We start from the raw sequence: 23481 nt of genomic DNA on the forward strand, positions 1-23481 counted from the left end.
CACTGTGTACAAAGTGCACAGCTATGTTTTAGCCATGAAACAAAGGGTCTATTTGCTGAAATTTCTTATTAAATGTGTGTTTGAGCACCTGTGCCTTGGCTCATATGTAACATAAGCCAGAAAGGGACCAGATAATGTCTACAAATATAGAACATCCATTATTCCAATAAGAAGTCTCATGAGATTGCCTTAATATTTCCAAGAAAGGAAGTTGTGAATGTTACCATGCACTATGTTTATGTCTTTTAAAGTTTACATTCCAATTTCTATGAACAAGAATATTATGGAAATAAGCATGTTGAATTGCTATGTATTCCTTACAGTGAAACACTTTGGAAGAGTCCAGGACAGGCTTGTGAATGGGATTTCTGAAATCACGCAGCAGCAAATGGAAAAATTCTTTGACAAATTGGGAAATTGGATTGACGATACCATAAAACATGACAATCGTGTGGGAACTTGAAGAATTTTCAATGCGCTGTTTCTAAACTTTGCTAATTATGCTCTTATGTGCTCATAATTTGTGTCTGACGTGCATATCTGGAGTTATTAAAATTTAAATGTGTTCAGTGCACGTTTACAAATGTGTATGTCTGAGAGTTTATTACCAGGCAGAGCGGGGCGGCGTTGAGCTGAGGGGGAAAGAACCCTTCCCACGGAGCTCTGAGCGTACTGGAAAATATCATGAATACATTCATGAAAGAGAAAATGCTAACCTTCAGAGTCTTTTCAAGTGGCTAATGAACACAAAATGTGTTTCTAAAAGTGGCTTTTTAGAGAGTAATCTCTCCCGTGTAACACAAACTGGAGCATCCCATTGAACATCTGAACATCCGCATTTGAAAAGAGGAAGAGCCTTGGTTCAATCTGACTGCTCAGCATCATTTCCCAAAGCTCTGGTCAGAGGACGAACACACTGGAAAATTAAAAGTTCACATAGGTATTCAGGTTTCCTGTGATAAAACTGTCAGAGACAGCAACTTCAAAAGTCAGTAATCATATCCCTCTCACCAGCAGGCCGTCCATTATGCGGTGACCGATCCTAGTTCTCGGATGGACAACAGTGGGTCTAATCTCTTACCTTATCTTCAGACAGAGTTAGGGCTGTCATCTCATGCAGGCAAGTGTCCCTTCTGTGTCCAGCAACCTCTGGGGAAGAAGAGCCCAGAATTCTGGAATAACACAACAGTCACATTTCAACCTAATTTGAAAAATAACACCAACTGATGGCAGAAATCTCTGAAAATACACACAGACTAAAATACAAGAAATTGAATGTGAAGCACTCATCAACCCATTAGAAGAGAGAAGTATTGTTAAAATCTTTTGCAGAAAGCCTTGTATTCGATAGTTTTTGTGTCTGTTTTTTACGTGCTTAACAATACACTTCCATAACTTTAAATAGTCTTCTATGATGTGAGTGCATTGTCAGGCGTAATAGATTTATTCAAGATGGCATGCTGATCCTGAACCCCAAATTAAATAGTGTACCCTGGCAACAACAGAAGGTCCTAGCCTGGGGGACAATTTTGTTTACTTATTAAATATATTTTTATTAATTTCAGAGAGGAAGAGAAAGATAGAAACATCAGTGGTGAGAGAGAATCGTTGATTGGCTGCCTCCTGCATGCTCCACACTGGGGATCGAGCCTGCAACCTGGGCATGTGCTTTGGCCTGGAACTGAACCGTGACCTGGTTCATAGGTTGGCAGTTGACCACTGAGCAACACTGGCTGGGCCCATCTGGATAATTTTAAATACTGGGGGAGTGAAGGAGAGCTCATGCTACCTTTAGGAAAACTTACTCCCAAGAGGAAAAGGCAGGGTTCCTTTACCCCTTTCCTGTTCTCAAAGGGTCTTATCAGAGTTAGTCATTTCTCCAGGATAAGGAGTTGTGACAGGATGAAAAGCATCCAGGGTGTCAGCTCATTAAATTACCTGAACAGAGAGATCAGGGCTGAGAATGGAAATGTCCCCACCCACCTCCACCTAAAGATATCATTGCTTTCAATAGCTGTGTAGTATTTTATTATACAAATACAGCAGTGTCTCAATTCATCCTGTTTTGTGGGATTCGTTAGCTATTTCTAAATCTCACTACTAAAACCAGTATTCTGATATGTATCTTTGTGTTTATTTTTTGTATTTCTTTACTATTATTTCTTGAAGAGTACTTACTAGAAGTTGGATTACTAAATACATATTCACAAAGGCAGCCAACGTATGAATGCCCATAAATAGTTGATGGAATGTATGGAGGTATTCTCCATTTAGGGATTTTGCCTCTCTAGGACTATTTTTAAATGCCTCTAGTACCAATATTTAGTTCATTTTATCTGGTAATTTCTCCCAGGAACTAAGCCAAATTTCAACATATGAAACTTGGGCAATGTATTCCACTGCCATCACAAAATATTGTGATCTCTTAACCCGGTCCTTGAACTCTGAGGTGACAGAGCTTGTGAGAAAAGTATTTTTGCTTTCTAATCCTTTGTGGGAAAATCTTATTTATGGCTTCCATCAACCTGAATGTTCTCTAGTTCTATTTCCCTTTCACATCAAAAATAAATATTTCTCAAAGCATTGCCCATCATTGAGGTGAGTTCCCTTTGGCTACCGTGGAAAAGAACATTGCCACATCTATTAGCCGTGATCTGGCATGACCTTCCTACATTAACACAACAGCCTCATTATGAACATGAAGCGTTTTGTTTACTCTTCAATTCTCAGTGGGGCACACATATATTAACCCATGACATTTTCCTAATAGAGATAAGGAACGCAAGTAATGCATCGAACCTTGCATTAGCATTTCATGTGCTATTTTGCTTCAAAAAGGCCAGTCATTGTTTTTGCAGTAGGTTGTTGTCGTTATTATTGTTGGAAAGCTGTCCTTAGAAAACAAAACTACGCAAATAAATAGCTAAGTCTGGTACACCTGCTATGTGTGCAGCATGACCACCGATTATCCAATTGCACGGGAGTCTTTGGGTAGTAGGTCGGGTCACGGAGCTGGCTTTTCTCTGGGAAACACAGATTGGAATGCAGTTATGGGCACCCAGGAACATATTTGAAGCAAGCCCACTTGAGATGAGTGAGTTTATGGAGAAGAGAGAAAAATACATAGAAGTGCATAAAAGCCCTGTGGATGCCAGATGATTTAGGAGAAGAGAAGTGCAGTCTCTACTATCACAGTTATGGGTCTTGGCTTTGAAATATGGTCTGGTTTCCTTTTCCCTCTCAGTCATTAGCTAAGCTACCAAGAGGAAAGTAATACTTATCTCTGGGAGGCCTTTGGGGCTTATTCATTCTTTTAAAAGTGAGAGCTTTGGAGGAAAATCATTAGTCATTGCCTGGATACTAAAGAGAGGAAAACCTCATCCACTAAACAATGACCATTTTGCTGTTTGCAATGAACCATTCAACTGTGGATTTTTTGTTGTTGTTTCTTGGAGCTGAATGAGGTTATTCATCACTCTATCTCCCCCCAGGACTAGTTACTTTGGAGCTTACTAAATAAAAGAAAAGCAAGGAAAATTGAAAGGGAGGGGGGAAGTGCAGTATTTTCACTAGCTTCCTAATTATGATGATTTGTGAGTTACTGAACAGAAGTAGTAGCAAATACGTTTGCCACATGAATCACTGTATTAGCTTTAAGATATATTGGACACTGTGTACATGAACTTTGGTCTTATAAGTGGTGGCTATGCTCTGGTGGCTTCCCACTCAACTTAAAATAAAATTACTCACACTCACAATGGCTGTGGAGTTGGCCCCTCATGTCATGCCTCAACATCACACCACTTTTCTGTCCTGAAACACACCCAGCGTATGCACACTCCCCTGGAGAGCCTCTTCTAGAAAACTCTTCCCCTTGACATTTGCATGTGTGAATCCATATTTTCACTCAGATCAAATTTTACAATGCCATTAGAGAGGAAGGGCCTTCCCTGACTATTCTATATAAAAGGCTTCCCTCCCAGATACTCTAAGTCACCGCATCTATTTTAGTTTATAGAAGCAATTGCTAACAAAATGATTGTGTTTACTGATATATGTACATGTTCATTGTCTCCCTCCCTAAGTGTTTTGTGAGCTCAGAGAGCAGGTGCATAATCTCTCTTGTTCCCCACTCTAACATTTACAAGAGCACTTGGGATGTTGTTGGGCCTCAGCTCAGAATTGCTGAACGGACTAATGCGTGTACAGTCTGTACAATTACCCAATTGTAATATCCAGATCCCATCAACTACTTCACGACTGCTTCTGAGAAACAGTCAAGAGACCCGACACATCCACCCTATTTTTTGCATCTACAGCAAAATGTCCAATCCAAGATGAAGGAGACATCCTGTGGTTCAGGGTTGAATTTGCACTTTCTTCCAACCGTTATTGGTGGAAGTGGAGTTCTTTGAGTGCCATGAGGTCCCCCCGGGAGGATGAGGTTTTGTGGAGAGCTTTATTGATGATGTAAAGTTAAGGGAGTTCCCCTCAAGGTCTCATCTCCATTCATCCCACAATGGAAAAAGTCCAGTCTTGTCTCCAGCAGGACTAGAGTTAAGGCCAGTGCCCAGAGTTTCTCTTCCATATTAAAGCACAGTCCAGTCCAGTATCTGGTGAGCTTACCATGCATTTCCAATTGCAGTCCATTGGATGTAGGGTCCATGTGGCCATGGAGCAAGTGAGAGCAAGAAGAAGGGGAGCACAAGAGAAAGTGAACTCTTTGTTTGGGAACTATGCATTCTCAAACTTTCACGGGCTTGCACTGGGGTCCACACCCCTAACCAACCCTCTGTTCTCCAGACTAGACTGACAGACAAGCACCTTCCCTGCATCACCCCCACTTCTACTGAACACTGTCCATTACACTGGGACTGCCTTTTTTCATGATAGAATTGAAATAAATGATTATTTAATAGTATATATTAAGTCATTCAAACATGAATTTTGTGGGGTCCTGCCCCTAAGAATGGTAATACTATGAAAGGTGCCTCTCATAGAGTAATTTTAGAACATGTCATTGAGAATAACATCTAAGTAGAAAATTTAATGAGAGCATGTATTTGTCCAAGTATTTAAGAGATGAAAATCAAGGACTGTTTATTTGGGCCAATTGTAAAGTTTTAAACTCAAAATTCCATTTTCTATTCTTTCAAAAAGAGTAAAATGTACACTTAATACAAGGTATCACTTTTTAAGATTAAATAGTAGATGTTTGAATTACTAAAAATTAAAAATTTAGCCTTGGTTTTTACAAAACTGTTCTTGTGCCTCAGCAAAGTTTTTTATTCTGTTGCAAGACAATATTTATGCTTCTTACTTTTTTCCTCTTTGGAGAAAGAATTTTGGCATCATTCCTAGAATGAGAATGAAGTAGATATAATGCACATTCTAAAACATTATAACAGACATATCTTCCACAAATGGATTCAGTGTCTGAATACCAAAGATACTTTAATTGCTTATTAACAACATTTTAAACTGTCTGAAGAATGTACATTGTGGAGATATTCTTAAAATCATTTCTCATATTAACAAAAATGCTATAACTGTCCACTTAAGATCATTAAAAAAACATTAGATGTAAATTTTAAATGGATATATCTTTTGAAATAGGTCCACTTATCATTATTATATACATATTATTTTTATATATGTAAATACTATATAGAATATAATAATGTATGCATATTATGCATATAGTTGATACAGAAAATTGAATATTAAATATGAGCAATATTAAGAATGAGTTTCTATTCTGTTCAAGGAAATATCACCTCAGATATTATGGATACATGTCTCTATGCAATAATTATTTGCAATTACTTTATGGTACTTCCAAGAAAACAGTGTATTTCCCCTTATGGGAAGTATAGGTATATGGTTTTCTGTGCTTGTAGAGTTAGTCCTTATTATAAAACTTGGAATTTAGTGTCCTGCACTTTTTACCAAATGCTCATTGTTTTCAAATTTGAGTCCACAGACACAGACATCCTTTCCTGAAGATACTAAAAAGTTAATGGGGTTAACATTCTTAAAGGGTTTATAGGATGAGCCAACCTTTCTTTCTCCGGAATTTTTGGTTCAAGTAGATGAGTGCAAGTTGGATGAAAGCTATTATAATTATAGGGGATGGTTGATATGCATGGGCTCACTCTTGCATTTAGAACTGTATGTATAGATCAGTGAGTCACAGGACTCCACCTTCAAGGAACTCCTATTTAAAAAAAATATTTTTATTGATTTCAGAGAGGAAGGGAAAGGGAGAGAGAAATAGAAACAACAATAATGAGAGAGAATCATTGATTGGCTGCCTTCAGCATGCCCCCTACTGGGGATCAAGCCCACAACCAGGGCATATGCTCTTGACTCTTAGATCTGAAGGCTGATGCTCTATCCACTGAGAAAAACTCGCTAGGGCTCAAGGAACTTCTTTTTATGGTGAGTCTGGACACAGCATGCAACTTTAGTTCATTATATAAGGACATTAAAATCTACCATACGCTTTGCAGGATGGGGACACAAGGGACATCATTTAAAGGTGAAGAGAGCTAAGGCTGTAGAATCATATGTCACCGGTGTCTGGGCCACTTTCTGTTCTGAAAACAAAATAGGGTGTTTTGCCTGACTGTGCCTCAGTTTCCTCTCATGTAAAACTAGAGGCCCAATGCATGAAGATTTGTGCAAGAATAGGCCTTCCTTCTCCTGGCTGCAGGCACCACCTTCGCTCTGGCCCAGAGCCGCCTTCCGTCTCTCGCCTTGTCGCATCAATTTGCATATTCCCTCCTTATTGGCTATGGGTGCCGCCATCTTTGTTGCAGAGTTATGGTCAATTTGCATATTCCATCTTTATTAGATAGGATGAGGATATTAGCATACATTTCATGGGGTGGTTATCAATATTCAAAAATTCAATATGTATAATAGCCATTCAGTTACTAATAGTGTCTCCCTTAATGTCCTCTAATTCTAGGCTAATAAAGATTTATCAAAATAGTTTAATAAATTGGGGACATCTTTTTAAAGTAACTAAACTAAGCAGGCATATAAGATAAGATAGAATGACTCCGAGGGGCACTTAGATTTATAGAAAGGTAGGTGATCAGTTCAAATTGGAAATTATAAGAAGGCTGGGCTACTTATTTTCCTACAGGTTTTGATGTGATCACCAAAGGCATGAACTGAAGTCTCCTTGATGAAGCTACTTGTCCTAGGACAGTTTGCTATGTCCAGGTAGTTGGAGAATGGCTTGTCTCATAAGGAATAAACACTCTGAGTCCCGTGTCCAAAAGAACAGTGACATAGCAAAGGAGAGGCAGTCTTAAGAGGGATAAGAACCGTTGTTGCAATAATTCAATAAAATAGAGCAATTATTGCTGTACCTGACATATTGATTGTTGTTGTTCCTATTGTTGTCATTTACAGTACAAATTATAGTAAAAATCAGAACATAAAGACATATAAGAAAGACAGACACCTCTCAGAATTTTTGGAGGATGGAGGAGTGATGGAGTAGAAAAGGCAAGAACTGAGCTGAATTTTATAAAAATAGTAAGAGTCAAATGAATAAGATGTACAAGCACATTCCATGCCCAGAGGAAAGCTCTGAAGTTCCCCACCTCCCTGTGATTTTGTGATTTGCTGATATATACGATGCCTTACCCATTGTACGAGCTCAGGAAATGCTTTTTAATAAATGATACCTGGATGGATTAGTGCGTTTCCTGGAATGGAGTAGGTTGGCCATGTCAGTGCCCCCATTCTTTCTGAGAGCTGGTCGAATTTCAGGAGCTGCATCCCTCATGCAGACAGGGAAGGAGGACCACCTCTTAGCACAAGCAGCTCATTGTCAAGAGTTTGAGCAAATGCGCAGCCATCTTAGCCCGCGGTCCACAGAGTAGACTCACTACTGGGTGGTTATATCATTTACTAATTAGTGTCCATGAAGACATATCACTTTCAAAGGTGGGAAACCCCACATGGCCTCAGAAAGTCAAATACACGATATTGGATTTTTTTGGAAGGGTGACTCTGACATTAGTATTGTTATGAGTCATTTTAATATTTGCATTTGCCCCTTAAAATGTATTGACTTATGACATATACCACTTATGTTAAATTTTGTAATATCATAATAGACTCTTGCTGAACCAGAGAAACTGCCTCTGGCGGTGTTCCAGTCATCTGATTTTTTTTTCTCTCAGCTGCTGGACTGTCTTATCGATCTGGTCACCTAAGGTGAGGAAAAAAACAAGCTCAACAAAAATTGTATTCAAAGCTCCTGTGATCATTTTTCCCCCTTTTATGGTAGCAGGAGGACAGGGGGGTGCGGATGTTTCTCCTCTCACTGGGGAAAATGAGAAAACCACAGCTACTCACAATTTATGTAGGTCAGGCTGTTACTAAGGGAGAATAAGTCTGTGTCTGTTTCCTATAAAAAGAAAGCAAAATTGGCCCACTCTGAAACTTAGTGTTTTGTGTATTTCAAAAGCACTTTATGTAAGTGAAAATAAAGCTGTTTCTATATCATGTTGGCTAGTAGACTATGCACCAGTAAAAACCCTATGTAAAATAGACAAACATTTTACTGTTCTATTGGCAAATATTTTCGCAAACGGGGAAGTTACTGACATGAAATGTCATTAATTTGGAGTAATTAAAAGTTATGAACTGATGAGGAAAATAAAAACTACCTAATATAATAATTACATTACTTTGAAATGAAATTTTATTTTAACCTTTATAATTTTAAGTTGAGTTAATAAATACCTTACCATTTTTTATATATAGACAAATATATGTATGCTACTTACCAACTGCTACCTAATAATATATCCATGACAAAAATTTAAAAAGTTATTCTTGTAGCATTTTTTGGCTATCTCTTGTTAGTGTCAGCCTCCCTTTTTTTTCCTTTGTACTAAGCTATTTGGATAAAATTATGGTCATCCTCTTCAGATGGAATTTTTGGCTTTCTCTTAGACAGTGGAGTCAAAGGTCATGACAGAAGACAGCAGAGAAATATGGATGTGAGCACAAAGCACAGAGGGGAAGCCAGAGAGACAAAGGGCAGGGAATTAGGGTGGGCAGCAGGCGAGAAAGCAGACAGACAAGGGCAGGGATTAAAACTGATAGCACCCAAGTGGCGCTGGAGCCCAATTGTGAGGCAGGGTGGGGCAGGGAGCATCTCTGGAGGGCTAAGGGCAGCATGCTGGCACTGACTTAGAGCTGGAAAAAGGATGACAAGAGGAAGCAGAAAAGAGAACTTTTCTTACAAACTCTACTTTAGCACCCACTCGTTCCACATTCTTGCCAAATGACCTCTGCCTCTCCTACTTACCAGGAAACATAAGGGCCCTCCTGAGTAGAGTCTCTCAACTTCAGCCCCAACTTCCCCCCAAACACTAAACACATGGACCTGCCAATGCCTTCTCCGCTGCAGTCATCTCTCCATCTGTGGTATTAATTCCATTAATTCTTGTCATCCTAGGCTTCATTCCATTTTCTCTCTCCTCTCCTCTCAACTTCTCCCTCCCTAACACATTCCTTCAGCATAGAAACATGCTCAAATTTCACAAAACAACAATAGGCAAAAGAAGGAAAAAAGGCAAAAGCTTAACATTATAATGTCACTTGTATGTCTTTGCCCTTTAGCTCCTAGTCTGTGGGATGAACCCTCTTCAGCGTCCTTACAGAGGGCACTGTTGGTTGCCCATCCAACAAATGGACCCTCTTTTTTTCTGCTAGAACCCTAATTTAGTTCAACTACCCATGAGGCCCATCCTCCTAGGTGGATTCTATTTAGTAGCACCTGGATTTTCCCTGGTTATTGGAAGCAGTATAGGGCTAGACATGTTTCCGACGTTTGCCTAACAAAACCGAAAGATTTGGCTCTTAGTCCATGGTAGCAGGTGGACTTCTATCTAGCTCTCTTCTGGAATGTAAATGAAGAATCTTATACCCACAATCTCTCTTCAAGCCATGGGCGAGCGAGTCTTAGGATGACACCTGCTGAAGATGCAAAGATCAAAGAGAAATTTCCTGATGAATTACATAATGGTGAAGTGTGCATTACCTCTGAATTTCTATTAATGTGATGCCATAAGTTACCTCGTAGAAAACCTACTTTTTGTTGGGTTTCTGTGGCTTTCATCACAAAGCACCCTAATTTTCATCATGGCTCCAGGGAACCATATGTTTCATATCTCATTCAATCCTCTGTCTGTTCTACCTCCCATCTCTAGCTAAGATTACCAGTGAATTTTTACTAAGTTCTAGATAGCTATATTTTTTCCTATTAATTGACTTCTCATCAACATTTCATGTTTATTGAAATACTGCTTTCTATTGGAAATTTTGGTCATATATTCCCTGTTTTGTTTTGTTTTTTCCTTAACCTTCAAATTGTTGTTTTACCTAAGTAATTCTGTAGCAAAACAATCGGGCCAGAGTCCAAATCTGTAAACCCATTTTTCATTTGTTATTCTCCTTGGATGATTCTCAGTATCTTAAAGTGGTCAGTATCTTAAAGTGGTCATGTCGAACAGTGAATTTGTCATGCTTCTCTCCCTTACTCTGGATCTCAGATTTTATCCTTGAGTTAGTCTTCCTTAGTTAATTATTTTGTTGCCCACTCAATTACACATGATAAAAACTTATTATTCTAGATTTCTCTCTCCCTCTCATTCCCAGAATCCATTAGCTACCTTGATGAATTAAATGCTTCTCGAGTCAATCCATTCTACTTTATCCCTCCTATTTCTTCAAGATAAAACTATATGTCTTCCCTAGACTGTGATAATACCCTCTAACATGATTCAAGCCTCTATTGTTATGCCTCTTAAAACTGTCTTTTATAATCTTTTCAGCAATAACACATTATATAAATTAAAATATCATTGTTATCCTCCTGCTTCTAAAAATGCTCCATTTACATGCCATTTGTATAGTATAGAGTAAATATTCCCCCCAATGGCACACTTGTTGCCTTCCTTTAACGAGGCTCCATTTCGGTTCCTCACATACTTTGGCACCTCCATCCTAGTCATCCCGAAGTATCCACCTTGAGGCTTTACTCTTACATATTTTCTATGTTTGCAATACTCAGCCTTTAGGGCGATTCATAAAATCTTTCTCATATCTAATTTTACTTTTGTGAAGTCTTCTAAGTATATTTCATCTCCCCTTTCTTTTGATCATCTCCGGTAATTATAAATGTCTACAGAATAGCATTCAACACATGTACTAGTAATTATGTGTGTCTTCTTTTGTACTTGACTTTAAATTCCCTCAGGGGAAAACCAGTCATATTTATCAGTGAATCATCCCCATATTTTTTATAAGTAAATGGTGAAAGGATTTGGTTTCTTCATAACCATTACACTAAACTCAGTAATACCAGAGTGTTAATCTCCTATATCTTCAAAATGGGGAAAGTGCTTCTATCTCAGACCAATTCTTATCGATACAGTGCGGTAGCTGCCTAGAACCCTCTATTGAGAAGGAACTTTGAAGCTACACCCATGTCCAGCTGGAGGGCATCATGATCAATCAGCAGGAGCCTGGAAGCTCTATTTTGTTCTAAAAAAATCATTGAGATTGATCTTCAGTTTGAAATCTGGTGTCTCATTACCAAGACAACCAGAGTGGAGTTGCCAGTTTATAGCAGGTGATCATAACTAACACCGAAAGATTTGCCAACGTGGAAAAAATGCCAAGTTCACAACCATTAGCAGGTGGACTTGATTCAGTGAACAGTGAAACATTTCTGAGGCAAAAATGGTCCATTTTCTCATCATTGATTTTCCCTGTCCATCGAACCACAGTTTAAAATTTTCTATTGCATTTTCCTCATATTGGTGGGTTCCCTCACCCAGCAGATTCCAAGTTGACCTCAATTAATCCTAAATTCTGGAGAACTACTGAGGGACACTCTTAGATTTCATAATTTATGCATAAAATATACACATGGACTCCACCTACGTCTAGGGAATAACTCTCCTTGGAGCAGGTCCCAGAGGTTATATTGACATTACAAGAACTATTTCAAAAGGAAATATATTTATTTTATGTTCTTAAAGTGGCATATTTTAGCATCACAAAATACTGACTGATTTTTTTTTCTTATGGATTTTACTATGTTCATATTGCTATTTTCACCAGTAGCCCACATAGGACCTTAGGTAGCCCTAAACACTGCTAATCACTCGATCATCAAACATAAAAGGGAATGCATCTCTAGTAGCTGGGTGAGAAAGAAAGGAAAAATTGGAACATTTCATTTTATTACAGGGAGTGGAATTGGAAAGGGAAGAGAAAGTGGCTGTCATTTTAAGTAAACATTACGACTGATCTTAAACTGGCAGACTTTTATGGTGACATCCCAATGACTATCTCTACTGGAGGGTACTAATAGTTCTCTATAAGTTATGGTGGTCAGCAGAACCAAGAACAATGCTCAGAACATAGTCTTCTTAACTAATACTAATGAGATTCATAAATAGAATCATTCATCTGTGCATGTATGATTGAACAAGAGTCAAACTTAAAACATAAAGCCACTTAAAAAGTTATGTGCCCATAGAGATAAAAACAACAAAGAAGGGGAAGTCAGCTGAATTATTGATATCACAATATATATTATGCTAATAAAGAAGCAATTATTTAGCACTGATTTTGTAGTTGTGAAGTCATTTGGAATCATGAGAAACACACAAATCCACTCTTGAAATACCCACTCGTGCACACATGCAAATGAAACTTATCTTCTGCTTTGAAGCCTTATATTTTATGCAGTTTTGTATTTTTTCTTGAATTCTTTCATTGAGAAACAGGATCCTCTCTATGTGTTTACATTTCTTGATTTCATCAAACAGATGAAGTCCTATTCAAAACCACGTTCAGCCGAGGGAACATAGTCAATAATATTGTAATAACGTTGTATGGTGACAGATGGTAACTAGACTTATCATGGGGATTATTTCATAATGTATAATACATATTGAATCACTGTGATGTACACCTGAAACTAATAGGATATTGTATGTCAATTATACCCCAATAAAAAAATCATGTTTGCTGAATATATCAGAAAACTGCTAAAATTCAGAACTGATAATACTTAAACCATTTTGTTCTTTACAGGTTTGTACCTTAAACTAATATTGATAGGAATTCTTTGCTCACAATGGAAGCACTATGCATGGTTTTGCTAAATCATCAACACCCATTTCTTTCATATTTTTAATGGTGATACTTATTTAATTTTAATTTATGTCAATGTGCCTAAAAAGTTCATGGAATCTCATAATAAACAGTATAGTTTGGAGGATTGACTTGACAGTGGTTCAAGTGAAGTTACAAAAGCAGGAGTGGCGTGGGCGGAGGGGTGATTCAGTTAATGTATCTAAGTGTTAGAAAAGGCAGCTAGAGCCATTATAGTATACTAGAGGCCTGGTGCATGACATTTGTGCACTTGGGGAAGGGGGCCCCTCAGCCTGGCCTGCGCCCTTTAGTAGTTTGGGAGCCCTGAGAAGATGTCTGACTGACGACTTCCGCCTGCTCCCCCCTGGGGAGCGGGCCTAAGTTGTTCGTCAGTCGAACATCCTTAGGACATCCTTAGCACTGCCACAGGGGCTGGAGAGGCTTCTGCCACCACCACCACACTCACCAGACATCAGCCCGGCTTGTGGCTGAGTGGTGCTCCCCCTGTGGGAGTGCATTGATCACCAGGGGGCAGCTCCTGCTTTGAGAGTCAGCCCCCTGGTGGTCAGTGCATGTCATAGCAACCGGTTTTTCTGCCCATCGGTCAATTTGCATATTAACCTTTTATTATATAGGATTAAGCCCTAATGAAGTTAGTGTTCAGATGGAGGAAAAAGCCCCTCTGAATTCTCTGCTGATAAAGTTTACACTTGGAAATATCTTTGCTTAATGCCTACAGGGTTAATAATAGTCGAGAACAGTGGTTCTCAGCCAGAACACACTGGCAATGTCTAAATGGGTGCTATGGGCATCTAGTGAGTGCAGGCCAGAGATGCTGCTAAACAAACTAAAATGCATGGGACAGTTTTCCATAGTGAAGAATTCTCCAACCCAAAATGTGAATAGTGCTGAATATGAAAAGCACTGGTCTCAAATACAGGTTGGCAAACTACAGCTGTAGGTTTGAATCTGTCCCACTTAATCCTATCTAATAAAAGAGTAATATGCAAATTGACCATCACTCCAACACACAAGATGGCTGCCCCCATGTGGTCAAAGATGGCTGCCCCCATGTGGTCAAAGATGGCTGCCCCCATGTGGACACAAGATGGCCACCACAAGATGGCTGGCAGGGGAGGGCAGTTAGAGGTGACCAGGCCTGCAGGAGAGGGCAGTTAGGGGCAATCAGGCTGGCAGGGGAGCAGTTAGGCATCAATCAGGCTGGCAGGGAGTGGTTAGGGGGTGATCAGGCTGGCAGGCAGAAGTGGTTAGGGGCAATCAGAAAGGCAGGCAGGCGAGCAGTTGGGAGCCAGCAGTCCTGGATTGTGAGAGGGATGTCCGACTGCCCGGTATGATCGGGCCTAAACGGGCAGTCAGACATCCCATAAGGGATCCCAGATTGGAGAGGGTGCAGGCTGGGCTGAGGGACACACACCCCCTTGCATGAATTTCGTGCACCAGGCCTCTAGTGTTTTAATTAGACCCACCAGTTAACAGTAGTTTTAGCATTTACAAATGGTTGAAAAAAATGTTATATAGTATTTATGACACACAAAATGTATATAAATACAAATCCCAGATTCTATAAATAAGGTTTTATTTTAACAGAAGCACAGATTGTCTATGGCTGCTTTTTGCCACAACAGCAGAGCTGAGAAGTTTTGACAGGAAGTTCACAGCCCACAGAACATAAAATATTTACTCTCTGGCCCTTTACAAGGATAAGTTTGCCAACTCTTCTTCTACAAAGTGCAGAAAAAGATTCTTCATAGTAAAGTGACAGGAATGTTCAGGGGTGGAGAATCTGTGAGATAGAGAGATGTTATATTGCTTTTACTTTATCCTTGTTTTTATTGGTAAAGTAAAATAAAACTTTTGTTATATCCACACTTTCTTGGTCCTAGCTTTCCATACATATGAAATTGGTGCTCACAACCTAGCTTGAGGTGCCTGCCTTGATTTTATGCATAACTGAGTTTTTCAAGCATGGTTCATTGGTCATGTTTCCTGGTGTGTGTTTTTATTTGTTTGTTTTTTACTTTTCCTCTTTCTGCTAACTTTGGTTGGCTATAATAGGATTGTATCACACTTCCCAACAAAAATGGTATTTTGAACTCTGATGATGCTGATTCTTCTCTCCCACCCAACCCTACCCCTTGTGAATGATTTGTTTTCTCTGTGGGTATGCCTAAACTTTATCGTTTAATTCTTAATGTTGAAACATTTACTTTATAGATTACTTAATGCTGTTGTTCTATATAAAACTTTCCTGGTATAAATGTGTAATCTTGATCTTCAGATTCACTTTCCTCTTGATTTCATGAAAATGTTCTTTTATTATGAACACATTATATTTTAGATCACCATTTTCTTTCTTCTTAGAGTCTCTACTTCAGAGATATTAGTTATCTGTATTAGAGTTATTTTGTTCTCTGTTTCTATAATACTTTCTGGGTGTTCTAATTCTTTGGCTTTCCTTTCCATCTACTAAAGTTTTAAGCCATCCTTTCAATTATCTGAGTTCGCATTCATGCCCACCATATATTTGTGTGGTCCTGATTTCAGTGTTTCACAATGCTGTCTGCACAGTAGAATCACCTGGGAAGGTTTTAAAAATCTCAGGGCACAGGCTGCGCCCAGAACTATTAAGTCAATGAATAGTGAGGCAACCAAGATGCTGGCATTTTTAAAGCTTCTGGGGTCATTAAAATGAAATCTATCATTTTAATCCAATTTGATGCACAAATATTTTGGTGTTTTGTGTGTGTGTGTATGTGTGTGTGTGTGTGTGTGTGTGCTAAGCCTTCTCCCTTTGCATCTTCTGTTGTTTGTCTTACCATTTAAGGCTCTTATAAATTTTTTGTTCCTATTAAGCTCTTCTGAAGCTTGAAGCTCCCCTGGATAACTTGGTTCTGTTATGTGGATTGCTTTTAATTCCAGAATAGGAATTCTTGTACATATTATATTGGTCTCTCAGTTCTCCTTCTCTCATTTCAACTCTACCACTTCCTCTTTAGCTTGTACTATGTAGTACTATTTTTCTCTTTACATGTCTTGCTTATGTTTACCAGCCTTGTCCAGTAATAAAATAATTGATTTATGCATATGTATGTGCATGCACACACAAATGTTTATTTCTGACGATATGCTGCCTGATTGAGAAGCTTCATGTGCTATCCAGCGGGGAAAAGTGGATTCAGAGTTGTCTCCCCCACTTACTGTCTTTATAGAAGTGGGTCTGAACTTATTCTGTGTTCATTTTCATGCCTGGAAAGGCATCCACATCTATCACAGCCAGTAGTGAGGAAGCTGCAATGGTTTATAGTGGTGTTTTTCCAACAGTAAAGGTGAAAACATAAGGTGGTTGTAGTGAGTCACATGGAGTAAAAGCTGCTATCCATCAATCCATTTCTTTGTTTTGGATATTCCTTTTCCTCGTCCCTCCTATGCAAACAAGTCTTTTGTTCTACCAAATAAACAGAGGGCAGGGATCTGAAAACAAAAAAGGAGACATCGCAGTTTATAAATGGGAAATCCAGACCTTCTCTAAGTGAGTAAATGCATAAAGTATATTAGGTTTATGAAAAAAAATGATTATAAAGATACCCTACAATCTTTTACGAATAGATACAGTAAAGCCACATTTATTTTATGACTGTCATATTGAATGACCTGTAAGCATTTATTGGATTAAAGCTTCAAATTGATGAAGCATTTTTATTTATAGAGCATTTTACATACTATTTCCTGTTATGATTTTGTTCCCTTTCCATTAGCTTCTTATTCTTATGTACAACTTCTCTTAACTAACATTGATTGAATGGCATACTCTATGGCCAACTCCTGGAATAAAGACTCTGGAGAAACAAAGAACATAAGCAGTGTTTCTACCCTGAGGGAAATTATATTTTGTTAACTTCATTTACATATTGGCATTATTTTTTGAAACTTATAACCTACTTAGAATTGTCTTATTATATTTAAAAGAGATTATCTATATAATAGCAGAATATGCAAATTAGCCCAGACTCCTTAACATCACGACTGGATAGCAGGGACCTGAGGCTGCATGGCGCCTGGCCAGGGCAAGGGACTTCAGGTCGAGCCCCCCGTCCTGCAGGGCTTGACAGGGGCCTCAAGCTGCGCCCACCACCCAGCAGGGCTTGATGGGGAACCTCAGACTGCCCCCCCTGCCCCAGTGCTGGGTGGGGTACCTCAGGCCGTGCCCCCTGCCCTGGCACCAGACTGGGAGACCTCAGGCTGCACCCCCGTCCCGGTGCTGGGCCAGGAGACCTCAGGCCACATTCCCTGCCCCCATGGGGCTTGATGGGGGACCTCAGGCTGTGCCTCTTGCCCCGGCGCTAGGCTGGGAGACCCCAAGCTGCTCTCACCACCCCCAGCGCCAGGCTGGAAGACCTCAGGCTGCACCCCCTGCCCCAGTGCTGGTCTGGGAGACCTCAGGCCATACCCCCTGCCCCCATGGGGCTTGACAGGGGACCTCAGGCCATGCCCCCCGCTTGTCAGGGCTTGACAGGAGACCTTAGGCCATGTCCCCTGCACTGGCACCAGGCTGGGAGACCTCAGGTTGCACCCCCTGCTCCAGTGCTGGACTGGGAGACCTCAGGCCATGGCCCCGCCCCCATGGGGCTTGACAGGGGACCTCAGGCTGTGCCCCCCACTTGGCAGGGCTTAACGGGGGACCTCAGGCCGCACTCCCTGCCCTGGCAGCAGACCAGGGGACCTGAGGCTGCGCTCCCTGACCAGAGGGGTTTGACTGGGGTGGCGCCGGCCAGGTCTGGGTCTCACCCAATGGGAGTGGGGCCAGCTGGGTCTGGGTCTCCTGCATTTTAGAAGTGCATGTGGGTGGTGGGCAGGGACTTGACTCTGGGTCCCGCAGCATGCCCCAGACTCTAACAGGAGGGAGGTTTTCATATACATTTTACTAATTTTCTTTCATCTCTGACACTTCTATTATAGAGAAAGGGCAAATAGCAATATTAAAATATTTTCTCTAATTAATTCCCTTTTAATGTGCATACATTTCATGCACCGGGCCACTAGTATATTAATATAAACCTTGAAATACATACAAATTTTAGAAATCATAATTTCCACTGAACTATGTGTCAATTTTTCCCAATAAAATTGAAAGTATACGTTTATTGAATAATCTAAAGTTCAATTATTCTATTTCATCTGATTCTTTCCCCCAGGGTAGTGAGTGGCAGATGAGATTTTAGTAATTCCTTAGTTACATCACATAAGTTTTTGTTAAGGCTGAGAATTACCTTTAAGAAAACAAAAGACATGCCCTATCTCGTTTGGCTCAGTAGATAGAGCATCACCCGTGGACTCAAGGTCCCAGGTTCGATTTCCAATCAGGGCACATGCCTGGGTTGTGGGCAGTCCTCAGTAGGGGGCGTGCAGGAAGCAGCCAATCAATGATTCTCTCTCCTCATTGATGTTTCTCTCTCTCCCTCTCCCTTCCTCTCTGACATCAATAAAAATATATATTAAAAAAATTCATTATTTTATATCTGTAGTGAGTTTAAGTTAAGAAAGAATCCACCATTTCTGAACCTGAAGCCCCATACATTATAAATTTAATCATTTAATATACTTTCAAGGAGTCCTGAAATGGTAAAGAGTTTAAACACTTATTTTAATAAATTCACGAATCTTTTGGGGGAGCAAGGGGAGTAGTTATCTTACTTGAATTCTTATCTTGGCTTTCATACTTTTACCTAAACTATTAAACATACGTTTTAACATGAACCAGAGAAGCATGTAAAGTTACATAGGATACCAGTCATGGAAAAATACCACTCAAGGCTGAGACTATAAGCACACTATTTGAGAATTGCTTTTTAAAATTTCATGTCATGTTTCTCATAACAAGTGTTGTAATATAGTTTTTATTGCTAAAACTTAATACAGAATTAGGTCATTCATAAATCCATTGCAATTAATGTTTCTGGACAAAATAAAAATAAAGATCTGTTAGTCTTTTAATAAATACACAAAGTATAAAACCCTTCTGTTATAACTCTGTTTTTAATGGTGAGATTCTTTTTTTTTCTTTTTTTTAAAATATATTTTATTGATTTTTTACAGAGAGGAAGGAAGAGGGATAGATAGTCAGAAACATCGATGAGAGAGAAACATCGATCAGCTGCCTCTTGCACACCTCCTACTGGGGATATGCCCGCAACCAAGTTACATGCCCTTGACCGGAATTGAACCTGGGACCTTTCAGTCCGCAGGCTGACGCTCTATCCACTGAGCCAAACTGGTTTTGGCGGTGAGATTCTTTATACATCTGTGAACTATCTCACTAACATTTCACATTTGTTTACCTAAAAGCTATATTTATTATTAAAGTTTTATACCTTTTTTTCATAATCACTCTCAGATAACTAAAGTAAAATTTGACATATATTTTTTCTCAACATGTAAGTGTGATAAGAAGTTCAATTAAAAACCCACTAGGTTATGAAACACTGAATAACATAGACAATCCCTGTTTTCCCCGTTAGCACAATAAGAGAAATATAAGGTCCTAAGCTAATGTTTTTGAGTGAATTAATGAATGAAAGAGACATGCGTGCCTTGTCTACAGATGAAACGAATTCACTGCATTGGTGTAGTTACAAGACATACATTTATTATTTCAACCAAGAAACCAATCTTCCAGTGGCATATATGTGAAACTGAAAAGCTTATACACTGAAATATTATTCACGTGAGCCTGATAAGCTCACTACAATTTGCAGTTGGATGATAAACTTTTCCTTGAATCAGCAGAAGAAACTCACCTAAAATGTGGCATTATACCATCTTTAAAAGTTTTTCCAACTTAGAGTTTTGATATCTGTAAAAAGTCATTTCCCTACCTAGATCAGCAGAGTCAATAACTTTCCCCTCATGAATCAAATTTTGCAGCATTAGTGTATTTTATGCACCATGTTTTATTTTGACCAATTTCTGATTTGAACCAGGTTTTCTTGTTCCTAATTCCTGTCTTTGGGAAGCCACATGAGAAAAGCATCTTACGGGATCATCTATAATGATGATGAGAGTGAACTTTGGGCTCTGGCTTGGTCAGGAATTACATTGGGTCCTGAAGCATTTTATGGGCTATAAATATAAAGACTCAAAGACCAAAAATAATTTTTTGTGTCAAAATTTTAAATAGAAAGAAGCAGAAAATGTTCATCTGCAATACCAGAAGCAATCAACAGTCTCTGTTTGTATTCCTTTTCCTCAGAAGAAAACTCTGAGATAGAAACTTGAGTGGAAGCCGTCTATTTGGGAGGTGGTCAGTGATGCCAGGAATCAAGGGTATAGGAGTAAGGGAGGAAGACGGGAGAGAAGGGAGCAAAGGCTGTGCCATCAAGCAAGGGTCACTGAGGACACCTAGAGTCTGTCTGCATGGGGAGTTCTGGGAGGCAGAACCCACCTCAGATTCATCCTACACAAGGCAAACCACTGGACTCTTTACCCACCTCCTCTGTATCTGTATCTGCCTTTGGGTAGGGGCTGTGCCAATCTGCCAGGGCCGACTGTTCAGCAGCAGGACAAGAACATGGCTCGGCTGATTGCACTGCCACTCTATCGGTGTTTTTCCTTCGGCCTCAGACACAGAGTCTAGGAAATCAAATGTTATCACGATCTTCCTCACCTGCGTTAGCTCTGTGTCGTGCCTCTTGCTCCTTTTTGCTATCTATCCTTTTTTTGGGATGCATTTATCCTTTAGCAGCTTTATTTCAAATGCATTTGGTTATGGAATTTAAAGGCTATACGATTTTTGAAGGAACCATTGAGAGTACTTTTCTTACTTTGAAACCTTAGAAAAATGTACCAGTTTACTGTAGTTATTTTATGTGAGTTAGCTGGAACAAATCTTGTCTATGTATGTCTACCAGATTGGGTCTCCCCACCTTCCAACAGAGAGCTACCGCTTTTATTCATGACATGTTTCATTGAGTGTTAAATGGCTTAGAGGTGGGGGGCTATGTGACTTAGTTTTCACTCTCAATAAGGCTAACATTCAGCTGAAGGGGGAAACAGTCTGATTAGGTCAACGAAAATGTCAGAGTGTGTAGTAGGCACATGGAGGTGAGAAACGTGCTGTAACCATTTTAAAGCAATAAGTTATTCCTACAAAACCTAGGCAAGCTTAATTGAGATGTCATATTAGATCTTAGCCCCAAAGGAGAGGTAGACATGGAACACACACAGAGGAAAAGCTTTCTAGTGGAGCCAGTAGAATAAATGAAATAACAGAGATGCACTTGAGCAGGTAACAGGTGCACCTGCTGAACTAACAGCATTTTGAGGACGGAGTTTGTTGTGGTTGCTATTCTTAGACTCGGTTTTGTATGTTTGTGTTAAGAATTAATTTTCTTACAAATGAAAGTGATTTAAGATTGAATAAAAGAAGTAAAGGAATCAAACCCTGAATAAAATATCTCCCCCAGTAAATATAGAGATTAAAACTACATATACAGCCATCAAGCCATCCTCAAAGAATGCCGCCCTTCTCAGTAGACCTAAATTCCAGTCCTCACTCTGCCACTAATTAATTTAACCCTCTGCGCCTCAGTTTCCTCGTGTGAAAAATTTGTGTCTATGTCGTGAAAGTTTACTGACTCTAAAAATCTCTTAACAAATTAGATAATATTTGCAGTGTGTATGAAGAAAAATATAGAATATAGAGGCATTTCTATTTACTACAATTCAAAATGTTTGGTCAAAATATTTGTCTTAATGGCAAGGAATAAAGAATACAAAATTGATACAATATAGAGGATTTTGCATTGTTAACATGTGTATCAGTAAATAAGCAATAAGTATAGAAGACCCAGATAAATAGTGAATATTTATATTCATGTGCATTTTCTGGTTCACATGCCATTCCTTTTCTACTAAAATTTTTTTTCTTTAATTTTGTTTTTGATGAACAATGTTATTTTCTGTTGGGAAGGAAAAAAATCCTCATACACATACATAATTTCTAATATTGCTGTTGTAATTTTAGTAGTGAAATAGGGGAAGATGCAATGAAGAGAAATCTGTCATTTTATTATATAATTTACCTATGTCCCATTGAAAAACTATTTTTAAATCACTAATAATTTACAAAATATATGTAGCATTATATGACATATGCTTCATAGAAATCAAATTGATATTAAAAACATATAATCAACACTACTAAGTAGACCTGAGTTGTTATAGAAAGATGTGTGTGTGTGTGTGTGTGTGTTTACAGATAAAGGAAATAGACTATGAGGATGTGAAATTATTACTTAAATATGTTTCTTACAAGAATTTCATGTTTTACATTTTGTACCTTAAAGATATATGGTATCATTACATTTCATTTAGAGTTAAGAAAATGCCAATAATAAAACTGGCTTTATAATAAAATTTATAAGGAGAGCAGTGTAAGGATATGGTCACTGGCCTTTAAAATTAAATTTAGGAGACGCTGTAGTTCAGTGAAGGGGAAAAACATTGACTAGGAGGGTAGAGAGTGAGTTCCATTTCATGCACTGTCACTAACCACTAGACTCACAAGCTGCGCCTACCTACTCTAATCTCACTTCCCTCAGACAGGAAGAAGAAATTCGAATGGCAACTAGGATATTTGGCACAAACATAGTAAAGGGCACTGTTTCAATATATCTAACAGTTTGGGATTTATCAGCACCCTATACCAAATTCAAAACTGGTTTATATATGGAGACTTCTTCTTTAAAAACAGTGATGGTTTGCCATGGCCAGGTGTCTCAGTGGGTTGGAGCATCATCTTGACACCATAAGGTTGAGGGTTCAATTCCTGGACCACAGATTATTGTTTCTTTCTCACTTCTCTCTCCCTCTCCCTCTTCCTCTCCCTCTCCTTCTCCCTCTCCCCTCTCTCCTCCCTCTCCCCTCTCCCTCTCCATCTCCCTCCCCCTCCCCCTCCCCCTTCACCTCCCCCTCTCCCTCTCCTCTCCCCTTTCCTCTCCCTCCTCCTCCCTCTCCCCCTCTCCCTCCTCCTCTCCCTCTCCCCTTTCCCTCTCCCTCTCCCTCTCCCCTTTCCCTCTCCCTCTCCCTCTCCCCTTTCCCTCTCCCTCTTCCTCCCCCTCTCCCTCTCCCCTCTCCCTCTCCCTCTCCCTCCCCCTCTCCCTCTCCCTCCCCCTCCCCCTCTCCCCTCTCCCTCTCCCTCCCCCTCTCCCTCTCCCTCCCCCTCCCCCTCCCCCTCTCTCTTTCCCTCTCCCTCTCCCTCTC

The sequence above is a fragment of the Plecotus auritus genome (assembly GCF_963455305.1).
Source record: "Plecotus auritus genome assembly, chromosome: 3".
Taxonomy (NCBI): Eukaryota; Metazoa; Chordata; class Mammalia; order Chiroptera; family Vespertilionidae; genus Plecotus; species Plecotus auritus.